This window comes from Anomalospiza imberbis, chromosome 2 (assembly GCF_031753505.1).
Source record: "Anomalospiza imberbis isolate Cuckoo-Finch-1a 21T00152 chromosome 2, ASM3175350v1, whole genome shotgun sequence".
NCBI classification, from domain to species: domain Eukaryota; kingdom Metazoa; phylum Chordata; class Aves; order Passeriformes; family Viduidae; genus Anomalospiza; species Anomalospiza imberbis.
The window spans coordinates 8,900,700-8,913,558 of record NC_089682.1 but is presented as its reverse complement, the minus strand read 5'-3'; positions in this window follow the sequence as shown (position 1 = coordinate 8,913,558).

The window sequence follows — 12,859 nt, the reverse complement described above, 5'->3', positions numbered from 1 at the left end:
AATCATGGCATGTTCCTGAATGCCAACCAAGTTAATAATCATATGTGCAGTTTATTAGCCCCAATGAATAACTTCCAGAGATGTTTAGGCATTTCCCTGCTCATATATATATAGAAATACACAGGTGTATATCACAGATTTGAGTTTTCATGCACAGCCACAATCTCCAGTCCACTGTTGTGCTCTATTCTTTGCAGGTGTGCAGCCTTTCAGGCACAAAATGCAATCCTACACCAAGAAGATCCCCCCTCAGGGCTGTACACAGATTAATTCACTGTGTCTCAGTATTGATTAAGATGCAAACACCGTGTATTAGTGCACAGGTTTTAACTTGCTTCAAAAGAGATGCCTCATACAAGATCCCATCAAAGAACAGCTCTTTCAAAGTCACAATCAAAGCACAACTGAAACACAGAACAGAAATATTCAGAATTATCAAGCTCAAAAGAGGTCAGGGATGCCTGAAGTTTGCACACCAGCGGTATCTTATGCTTTGTGAAGCAAAACCACCCAATTACACAGAAATCATGAACCAGATTAGGAAAATGCAGGCATGGGTTCTTCTCCCAAGATTAATCTCTTTCCTCCTCCCTTGCCATCTGTGACCCAATGTCACTGTGAGAAACACTGTAGCTGACACCAAACCCTGAAGGTGTTTCCAAATAGATTAATTACATGCTGAGAGAGCTATTGCTTTGAATAGAAGGTAGATAACAAAACAAAAGTCGTTTCATGTGTTGGCAAATACTGTCCAAAAAAAAAAAAAAAAAAAAAAAAGCACTACTCCTGGCTCAAGGAGTTTCCTTCACTTCAATGAAGTCCCATATCCAGAAGCAGGTAGCCATGCCCATGCAGTTTACTCTCAGAAAAATCAGTGATGGGATGGAAACTGCATGGATACAGAAGTTAGTGCTAGTCCAGGAAAGCTCTGTAAAATACAACTGAACCCTGCTTCCTTTTATAGACACACATAGATAACTTAGATACAGCAAAACCAAAGCAAAACACTTACCACCATTGATTTTGGTTTATTTTTCCACTCCAGACTGGCAATAAAAAGTGGAAGTGGCTCAAGTGGCTCTGACTCAATGCAGGCAGCAGTCCTGTAACACAGCTGCAGTGAAGGGAAAGCTGGCAGACATAACAAGAAGCTACAAACCCCTTTGCCAACACATCCATAAGATCCAGAAACCTTAGTGCAGTCCCAGGCTGCTCCTGGATACCTTGCTTCATTGCAAATGAATTTGTGATCAGGTGTTTGGTGTTAGAATGAGCATTATGTTCAAATGCTGCCTGCAGTTTACACAATTAAATGGCCAAAGTTGGGTTTTTAAATACTATTCACTTGAAGCTGTTAAAAAAAATGTCCTTAATGAAAATGGTGTCCTTATCTTCAATGGTGTCCTTATATTTTGTGAAAACAAACAAGAATTTCCAGAATACCAGTTCTGGAAATTCTAAAGAAAATTCCAGATTCCTAATTCTGGAAGTTCTGGTTTGCCCTGAATTGTTCTTGTGATGTGACATTTTGGGTGATTCAATGGAAAGTGACAATTTAATTTAATTTCAAGTTATCAAATGTGTATACATCTACATACTGGGTTTTCAACAGAAAATTAAGGAAAATGTAGACCTAAAAAAAGTGCAGTATATGGATGAAAGGCCTCTGCTATTGGAATAAAGTGTTGATTACTGTGGGGGGGAAAAAAGGAAGCTCAAAAAACCAATAAAGATACATTTGGGAGTTAACATTGGTACAACTTCAAGAAAAGTATCAGTCATCTCCTTTGTTGATCCATGTTTCCCCCACATAAGCCATGTTCCCTTGGTGGCTGAGCAGTATGAGCCACAAGGTGCCACAATGATTCACCAAGAAGATGAGATCAAGCTGGGAGCTTGGCTCAAAGGGAAAAAATCTGAATATTACATACATGAATAGTGCCCTCAAGTGATAGTGATTTTCAGCCTGACCAGTGAGTTGGTTTTTGTTTGTTTTGGCTCATTGCCCAAAGTCGTAAATAATGAGGAGCAGAGGAAAAAGAAGAGTTAGTTTCCATGATTTTTTAAGCTGTCAAGAGAAGGTCTGAAAGCCTCTTTCCTCCCTTTAAAGGACTCCACCTGAATAAGGAACTTTCAATACAGTGAAATACAGCAAAACAAAATTAAAACTTTGAAAAGACAGGCAAACAAAAGAAGTCACTGATCATTTGGAAAGGCACCTAGTTATGCCAGCAGGAGACTAACAGGGAGGAGACCGGAGAAAAATGTTTCCCTTGTTCAGGCTGTGAGGAACTCAAAGTTTACTCCTCAATAAATAATGCTAAAATATTTAGTGGCAGCATCTCTCTTTATGATCAGAAACTGTTAAAGGCTGTTACCAGAGAGAGGATGAAAAGTGTCATGAACACTAAAATGCAAACCAATTCAGCTGAACAAAATGTACATCCATAATCGATAGGTTTAAGGAAGCTACGTGCTGCATTACATCTACACAAAACAAACCTATTTAGCTGCATACTGCAAAATACATTTGTTATCCTGAACACAGATGTGTCTGTGCTTTCCTGTTATGCCTAAACTCTGGCTAAGCCTTCAAGAGGCACAGCAGCTAAGGGGTTGTCCATGGATATAGAAGAATGTTCCATACAGAAGAATTTGCTCTCTGTGTCTGACAAACTACAAGAGGCTCTGCAAAGGCTGTTTCTTGTGAGGGGTCAGAGCCTGGAGCAGTGTCTCAGTGGTTATTCCATACCATGAGATGGTGCTTAATCCATGTACACATCATCACTGCAGTCAGGAGTAAGGGACTCTCCCTTCTGGGAAGAAGGGAGTGACTTTGAGTGGAAAACAGAGAAATAATTCCTGTGAACATACTTCAATATGTTTGTTTTTTTTTTTTTTCCCTTACATTAAGACATTAAGTGTCTTTAACATAGGCTTAAATTTTAGGAGCACATTGAAAACAGGGAAAAGCAGGAAGTCACCTATAGAAGGCCACTAAGAGACTGAAAAGAGGTAGAACTACTAGTAACTGTTTAATTAAATAAAGATATTTAAGCTGAAAGTCTCTTTAATGACAAGTTCCAGTGGACTTTGGATAACTTTCCAAAGGAGGAGATTGAAAACTAATCCTGATCTATTCTGAATTGGTGGCAGATGGAAGAAATTTTTTTCTTTCTTTCTTTTTAGTGCTGACACTGGAAAATGGCACATCTCAGTTTCTAACTTTTAATACTACAGTACCAGATACACTGGGGTTTTTTTATCCTTCAGACACGTTATTTCTGAAGCTCTGCCATTTTAAAAAGGTTGTTCAGATTTTATGAGCAGACTAAAGAAAGGCTCCCTATGAAAAAAATCTCAGCTTCAAGTGTCAGACACTACACCAACACTTGAAAACTAGCATCAGGAGCTGCCTGTAATCCATAGGAAACTCTCCAACAAGTTCCTAGAAAATAGAAGGGGAGTGGAAAAATGAGATGTTACTCACAGTGATTTCCTCCTGCTCTTTAGTAAGTGGAGTCACAGTGTCAGAAGCAACACAGAAGTAGTGTAAACATAAGCTGGCAGTGAGCACCCTTATTTGAAGAAAATAAGGACTTTAGGGCTCCAGGGCTACTTCTGCTCATGCTTTAATAGTGCTTTGCAAGGGTATTAAAAAAGCAGGCATTACACCAGTGAGGAACAGCTGAAGGAACAGCTCCAGGGGAAGTAGGGCAGTCAAGAGGACAAAAACTGAGCAAAGACAACAGATAAACAGGTGGAACTCAAAATCCAAAAGAAGATGTAAAGGAGTTTCAAATTTAATAGCAAACCAGTAATTGAAGGAAAAAGTAAGCAACTGCTGTCAAGACTCAGGAGATAAGAATTTAATTTCTTTTTACTATGAAAAGCATTAAAAACAGCCTCACAACAAACAGTATTTAATATAGCCAAAAGCACAGAAGTTGTATAAGAAATTTATGAGAAGCAGCTTGCTCCTTTTGTTTAAAATAATCAATGTTAATCACATCCTAAGGTAGAGTCAAAAGTTCTTTTCACAGAAACAGCAAAAAATAATGCTGATTAGATTTTAAAGGAACATTTGAGACAGTCCCTCCAAACCCTTGCTTTTTTTCATTAATATTCATGTCAGTGGCAAATCCCCATCAGGAGGATGTTCTCGCTCCCATCAAAATCAAGAGGATACACAAATTTCCTTCTGAAAGAGTGGTTACCAAGGTCATGTGAGAGGATATTGGCTTTGAAGATCCAGCTTCACTGATGATACACACTGTTTGGAGCACCACAGTATAAACAAGATACAAAGCTATTAGAGAGCATCCAAAGGAGGCTACGAAGATGGAGAAGGGCCTTGAGGAGAAGCCCTGCGAGGAGAGGCTGAGGGCACGAGGAGGGGCAGGCACTGATCTCTGCTCTGTGGTGACAGTGACAGGACCTGAGGGAATGGCCTGAAGTTGTGTCAGGGCAGGTTTAGGTTGGGTATCAGGAAAAGGTTCTTCCCCCAGAGGGTGGTTGGGCACTGGAACAGGCTCCCAAGGGCAGTGGTCACAGCACCAAGCCTGACAGAGCTCAAGAAGCATTTGGACAATGCTATCAGGTGTGGCTCTTTGGGCTGCCCTGTGCAGAGCCAGGAGTTGAACTTCGATGATCCTAGTGGGTCCTTTCCAATCAATTCAGGATATTCTATGATTCTTTATCTATATACATCTGTGTATACACACACACACACACATATACACATAGCTGTAGTGCCAAAGACAATGCTCAGAAACTGCAAATGCCCCAGTCTAGAAAGTAAGTGAATAAAAGGAAATTAAAAAAATATTCCACTTCCTCTGCCTTTGGAACCCTAACTGCTGGTTTAAGGCAAAAGGATACCTGGCAACACCAATGTAATAACTTAAACAAACTCAATGATCTCAACACTGTGAGGCCATGTTTCCAGAATTACATCCTGCTTCTTCAGGAGAGGGAAAAGGGCTATGGAAAATCCACTGCCACTACCAGAAAACAGGAGAGGTGACTGAAGCACCTAAAATGGAATCCTAAAAGAAACCTGTTTGGAAAGAAGAGGAACATGGACATGGCCAACTTGTAGGTTTTAAATACAAAAAAAAAAAAGGTAAGGCTAGCACCATGGTCCTCAGCAAGAAGGATGATGATGCCCTGTTTCCTTCAGCACCTAAAAATGCAGTGGCAGGTCCAGGCCCAGCCTCCTGACATCAGAACAGAGTGTGCTGGGAAGCTGCAGGGCTAAGCAGGGAATTGTGAAGTTGTGCTGTGTTTGGTGCAGCTCTGATTCCTAAGGATGGCCATGCTCTGGGTCCCTTTCATAAAGGGCAGGCTGATATATAGGGATTGATGAACAACATCTGGCAGGAATGACCAGCTGCAGCAAGCAAAGCTGGCAGACAGCTTCAAATTACCAAGGTCAAGGTTCACTTAGCATAATTAGGATATCATCCATTAATAGTCAGTTCTGTGAATTTTAGTTTCCACAAAATCAGTTTAATACTAAAAAAATTCTCACGTTTCATAAACATCCTTAAGATGACAACTAAAGACTGTCAGAAAAAAAAAAAAACAAAAAACAAAAACAAAACATGAGAAACTTGTAGCAGAACAGCTATTTTTAAATAACAGATGTACAGACTTGTTGGTATTCTTGTTACACCAGTTTCTTCTGAGTGTCAAAATATTATACTAGTCAAAGACACTGAAAACATACACCAAAGATCAGGTGTTTGCCTCAGAATGGCAGGATTGAGATGCCATTGTATTTCTCACTGTTTCCTCCTCACAGAAGAACTGAAGTCTGAGAAACTGACTTGTGAGGTTTCAGGGCTTGCCATTAAAAGCAGACTGACAACCTGCAAATCTGCCATGTGGACTAGAGATGGATGTAAAAAGGGAGCATGTGAAACACACTGCGGGGAAAATAATCCACAGAAAAGGTACAAAGCTAGTAATAGTTCTCATGGAAAAATGAAACCACTGCTTAATTGTTCCTGAGAGTTAATACACTGGAAATAATGTGGAATTTCCCCCAAACATGTGATATGTATCACTAGCCATAACGCTCACAGCAGCTCCAGCGCTGACAGGGGCTTGGCCTCGGGGTGCCCCTGTCCCAGCAGCCAGAGCTGATCCCTGTCCCAGCTCTGCTCATGCCTCTGGCTGCTGTCCCACTACCAGCCCTCACAGAACCAGGACAGACCTTACCCTGAAGTCTTCTGTGTATAAAAGAGAAATTTGAATCCTCCCCCTTTATTTTTTAAATAATTGAAAAATATCAATTCTGCGGTTTCCTACGTGTCTCAACCAGGTACAAAATTTCATAGAAAAATAACCTCTTCAGCTGAGGAACCTACATAGGTTTTGCAAAAAGCCATAATGATTTGGACCACTCAGACACAAACATAAAATCAAGTGCTCACATTCCTGGATGCAATGCTTTCACCTTCCCTTTATAAATCTGAACCCATGTCATTAAAAATGCTCAAAGATTTGACATGGATTTCCACTGTAGACAGAACAAATAACCAAAGGATACCCAGAGTTGCCTATGTAAAAACGTGCTTCTGAGTTGATTCCTTTTCATGATTTCAAGTTTCCCCTCTTACAGAATTTTACTATAACACACAAAAAAATTAGAAACATACTGTACAGTCAGTTCCAGTAGTGTGTCTTGTGTGCAACAATCAGCATCACTTCCTGGCTATTATCACAGACCTGTACTGGCCTCATTACATCGAGGAAAATGGGATGTTGTGTTTGGCAGGAAGTCCTGGCAGAAGGCAAAGGGTCAGACAAGCCACACATGGCAGCTCCCCAGGCACTTACCTCTCGCTACTCTGCCGCTGTGCAGTCACAGGCTCTTATTTGTAAGGATTTAACAGCAACCTGAGACAAAATCAACATCTGACACTAAGAAAACAGCCGAAGGGCAACCTCCAGCAACACCTGACAGTAACCCAGCTCACTCTGGGAACAGGAAACATTTTCTGGGAAAAAGCAGATACATACAGCTTGTTTCAACCATCCCTCGACAACCCTCTGCCTTGGAAGGAGCTGTCAGCAGGAGCAGTCCATCAGCCAGCTGCCTGATGTGAGCTTGCTCCAGCTGTTGGAGTTTTTCAGGAGCCTGTTACAGGGCTGGAACACTCTCACTGCAGGTGGCTGACAAATAAAAGCCCAGAAGAGCTGCAGTCCTGCCTGAACTTGTGAGTTGCTGTGCACCGTGGTGCCTGCCAAGCTTTCACCCCCACTGCTCAAACACACACAGAAAGTGCCTCACTGCAAGGGCAGGGATTCCTCACAGCTCTTTCCACACTGGAAATGAGGGGTGACCAGGAATTGAACAGCATGGTTTTAAAAGCAATGTTTATAATACAAAACATGAGTTGCTGCATCAGCTCTGAAAAGGGCTTGGGAGGAGGGTGATGAGTTTGTTGAATGGAACTGGTGCCCAGGGCTTGCCAGCTGAACTTTATTTACATTACTGATCTTTGCAGCCATTAGGTCTTACTTTTGTTTTCCCTTTGTGCACTTCTGTTGCCATTTGTCAGTCCCACTTACCATGGTGCCTTCATACAGGAAAGGCCAACACCATTTTGGAGAGCATGGCTTCCTGTGAACTGGAACCTTGAACACCATCTACAGTACAAAATCCATTATTAATACTTTATTTTATTCTCATGTGTCACATACGACAAGTTTGATCTTTTTCTGTTCCCTGTCCTGCCTTCTTGTGTTCTGTGCAGTCAGAGAAGCTTTGTTAATGGCAGAAGAGTAAACAGAGACCGGGATTGTACTTTAGAGACAACATTCACCCACTGCAAATAAATCTAAGCCCATACTCCTTGTGATGGGCTTACAAATAGGGAAATATTTTCTAACTCAGATGGAGGAGCTACTTTCAATTCCTTTGGACTGACCTGTTTTGGCAAACCAATTTACTCTTCCAATAGGGAAATGAGCTATAAATCAATATTATCTTTCTGCAGAGCTAAAAGTTGCCTTTTATTACACACAAAATATTTATGGCTTTTAATGCATATTATTGCTAAAATGAGTGATTTTATAAGTATGACACATATTAATGATTTGCCTACAATATGGCAGACAAAAATATTGCAAAAGAATGGGTTTGAATAAAACAAAAGAACTTAAAGGGCTGCAGTGCATGTCTCATGCTGTTACTGGTATCTAAGAGGTCTGAAATGCCGTGCAGACATCTAAAGGTACAGTTTAATATTCTTGGTTTTGACATGCCGTTGGAGAGAGGTACAGAATCACCCAATTAGAAACACTTCTCCTAAAAACTGAGCCAAACACAATTCAGGTGTTCCAATTTCCAAAAAGATGACAAGCTGTCAGACAGTCAAACACTGCAAGCTTCCAAAGTGCAGGTGAAACAGAGGAATCAGTGATACACCAACAGCACTGCTGGCATTCCCACAAATGCTGCCTTCCCTTATTAAAAAAAACACTCAGGATTTGATGTATTTGACTGGAAATTTCCCTAAACTCTAAGTCAAAGTAAGTTTCCAATTATAGTTATCTCCTGTTCCTCCCAGACATATATTTCCTACCTCATTATAATAAATGTCAAGTACCAACAAGGAACTCAAAATATTGCTCCCAACACCCACCAAAATGGATGCACATCCAGAAGCATTAACTGAAGCAGTAAGGAGAGCAATGGAAAGACAAGCCAGAATAGCACACAGGAATGCCCAGAGCCACAACCAGGTCCAGGTCACCCCTTTTCAGCTCCAAAGAGACACAAAAGCCACGTGTAGCATTCCCATAATACACACACATGGTGTTACTCAATATGGTGCACTGCTCGTGCAATGGCAATAACTGCAGCTGAATGAATGTTTTCAGTCAAAGCTCTCTGGACAAACCATATTACAAAGGGGATGCAGACACAGGCCAACCAACTGTTTTAATGTGACAAAATAGAAATCAGTGCTGCAAAGCTGAAGCAAAACAAACTACCAGTCAGATGCCTTCAAAAGAAACACCTTCAGCAAGTCATCTGGTTTTTTTCTTACTACAGTAATGGGAAAGGTACCTGCTTTCAGCACAGGGCACTCACACCCACTCCTTTCCCAGAGAAGTATGGGAAACACCTTTTTATTATTTGTTGGGATGATTTTCTTATTTACACATTTCACTATGACTGTAACTCAGTGCTAGGTGTAATGTTTCTGGTATCTGTCCCTGGGCAGCTTAAAACAGGGAACGTCTGCAAGCCAACATGATTTTAATCTTCAGGAATAACGGTACAGAGGCATGTTAATTCTGGGCTCTTTTACTAACAAATCACACAGGATATATAACTAGAAAGCCACAATGGATAGACTCAAGACAGGCAGACTTGAATAGAATAATTATATTTGAGTGCATTGCCCTGAAGGTGACAACTCTAAAGAAAACTCCAACAGGCACACGATCACAATTTAGCTGAGGCAGGAGGTAGAAGCAGCATCTTCCCCCATCTGGCCAGTCAGCATCAGGAGGCCTGACAAAAGACCTCTGAGAGACACCAGGATAGACCACAGATTCTGGCAGGTTAAAACTCTCTTGACACAGCCTAAAAAGAGACAGACTTTGCTGAGTGAATCATGTTGCCAGCCCATGCTGGTTAAGTGTAGCTTTGGGTAAACCATGCAGCACCACATGGCATGGCTGCCAAAGCCTGAATACAGCACTACTTCCAAACTGCAGTGCTAATCTTAGCCAATGTGAGGGCAACACATCTCAATCCAGTACCCCAAATAGCAATGGCATTTCCTCAAAAGAACAAGAAGAGGGTGAGAAGTAGGGAAGAAAAAAATCAGATGCCTTTAATCATGCTGCTCAAATTATAAGGAAATGTGTCTATTCAGAGTTGTGACAAATTTTAAATTTTGCACAACAGGAAAGAAAGAGTTTCCTTCCATATCAACACCACAGTAATTTCAGAATCTTCAAAACAAGATTAACTTATAAAACTTCCAAATCATCCAATCTGCACATGTGCAGTACTCTCACACATGCAGATTTTTATCTACTGCAAGATCTGAAGCAAGTGATAGCACTAACATAAAATTTCATGTTATATATCTTACTGCAAAGCTGCAGAAGTTTCTTCTGTGTCTCCCTGAAGGACACAGCTGCACATCACAAATCAAAGATGTATACACACATATTCACCAGTTTCAAACAAATGAATGCAGTCAAGAATCTTTATGATACACATCCTGCATGTTTCAGTTGTGGGTCTTCTTTTCTCTCCTCGAAAACAGTTCATAATGGCCTGCTAGTGTCCCACAATAAGAACCGAAAATTTCAAGCATTCTTTGTTTTTCAGGTCTATGCATCAGGCAGCAAAACTTGGGTCTTTTAGAGCAGCCCATCTGAATCCCAGAGATGTCATCTGTCCTTAGCTGAAGACATATTTTCATTGAGCAAGCAAAAAAAGCATGAAGTTATACAAACGCTGTCTTCTCAAATGGCAAAAATCTTTGCCAAAAAATGTCCAGTCAGCCCCAGCTTGAGCTGCACAGGCTGGCAGAAGCTCAGCCCTTTGACAGGGCTGGAGGTGTTTCCCTCTCCCAGCCTGTAATTTGCCCTGCACGCTGCCAGGAGGGGACAGCAGCTCTTCACAAATACTGAGCCCATGTTTGACAGCCAAAAAGAGGGCAGTGAAGACGTGCAGAAGGCTGGAAGAGAGACAGCACCATCCAGAGCAGCAAGATGGGTCCCACCCTCAGTGCTTATTTCACATCAAATAGCACAAGAGGGCACAGGAGAGAACATCCAAGAAAAAATCATGTGAATCATGTCCTGATTTGGCTCACTAGCAGACCTCCCTCTCCCCAGAGGCTTGTGATCCCATGGAACCCACCCTGTTAACTCACAGCCAGGGATGCTCACCCAGGGGAAGACAGGACAGCGGACAGCCCACCTCAGAGGCCAGGGGTTAATTTAAAATACACAAGCAGGAGAAACTGCTTGTTTGAAAACTGCTGCCCAGGATGAGAGAGAGGGGAAGTTTCCAGAAGTGCAAAATAGGTTTGGGAGAAAGGGATTTTGGAAATCTCCCCCACGCTGCAGATATGCCTGGAAGCCCTGGCCAAGGTCTGGACCTGAACAGAGACTGAGGCAAAGGATCCTGCCCAAGGTCTTGTAAGCCTGGAATGAGGAGCAGGGATGGGTAGGAGGAGTCCAGGACAGCCATGGAGAGAATACGGAGTCCACCAGGACCAGCAACAGCCCAGAACTGCCTAATGTTTCTTGGAGGGAATACACAGCTCCCAAAAGCAATCAAATCAAGAGATGCTGCTGAGAAGAATGACAGGGTGAAGGAAGGCAAAGTAGCTGCTTTTTCAAGGTAGCATCTGCTAAGTGCTAGAGGAAAAGCACAAAAACAGCACTAAAAATAAAATCAAGAGGGCTGATGATAAGGGCCAGCCAGCCAGTCCAGTAACTTGTGTTTAGGAAACAAACCAAAACTCACGAGCAACCCTTTCTCTCCAAATAAGCCTTTCAGCAGAAAAAATTCATTTTAACAGTAGTCCAGCACCAGGGTATTTGGACAGACTCACTTTTGCAAGCTACTGTCAGGCTCTTAATGTGCCCCCAGTCCAAACGCATTCTCCCTCCATCTTCAGAGAAATGAAAAAGTGTAATTTTAGACATTTCTCTCAGGAAAAATTCCTGCCGCTGCCAAGAAACGTCATTTAGAGGTAATGGTGGATTGAGGAAGGATTTCTTATCATCCTGATGCTGCATTTCATAGAGCTTTACTCTCTGTGTAACTACTTCTTCCACATTTCTGTTTTATGTACATGCTAGAGATACCACTTATTTCCTCAGGCACAACAAAATCTGGTCAAGATTGTTCAGGCATATCAATGGAAAATATTGGCAAAGCTGAGCTTGCAATATGTATTAACTTGGGGAAACATTTTTTTTTCCTTGGATCTCTCCAGAAATACAAAAATCCTTTCTCTCTTCCTGTGAAGATGTGCCAAATGACAAGTCAAAGAGACAAAGTGGTTTCAAACTCAGGCAGAGAACTTAAGTGGCTATTTCAAGTTACAGGAAAGATCAAAATAGTTAAATTTAAAACCCTCAATTTGGAGCTGTTTTCAAGGTACTGCAGCACAAATTTTCAGTTTGAACAAACTTAACAGTAGCCTTTGGATACAACCAAAAGTTAGAAATAGTGGCAGGGAAGTGCCAGCCATGTCCTGTATGCTGAGATGTTCATTTAGTGCATTAAAAAAAATTAAGTGAATGCCTTGTGAAATGGGTCATACAAACACATTGTTATTTTTTACATAACTTGAAACAGCAAATTCAAAGGAAAAAAAAAAAACTCAAAACAACCAAAACACAGCCATTTTGGAAGCTGAAAAATTAGCCAAGTATTTAGAGGAACATGTAACTTGTTACCCCAGTCAGGGAGAACACAGAGTTTCAGAAGTTTCACGTAAGTACCAGGAAAGATTGACAATATTAAATTATGGTCTGTATTACAATGCATTACATATTAGGATTTTATGAAGTATTAGATTACTGATATGCTTTTTGGACAAAAAATTAGTAGTGTGATGGGGGTGCAGGGAGGGAGGCATGGGTTTTGGTTGCCTCTTCACTGCTTTCCACTCCAAACAATCACAGTGCTGGACTGTGGATCCCTGCCTTGGGAGCAGTCTCTCCCAACAAAGATACTCCTATTTAGCAACAAACATCAAAACAGCTCAGTGTGGGCTTAAGCCCATGCCCATCTCCAAACTCTGCTAAGGAAGTCTAAGCAGCTTGCCTAAGGCTATATGTAAAATGTGTATGGAGTGTA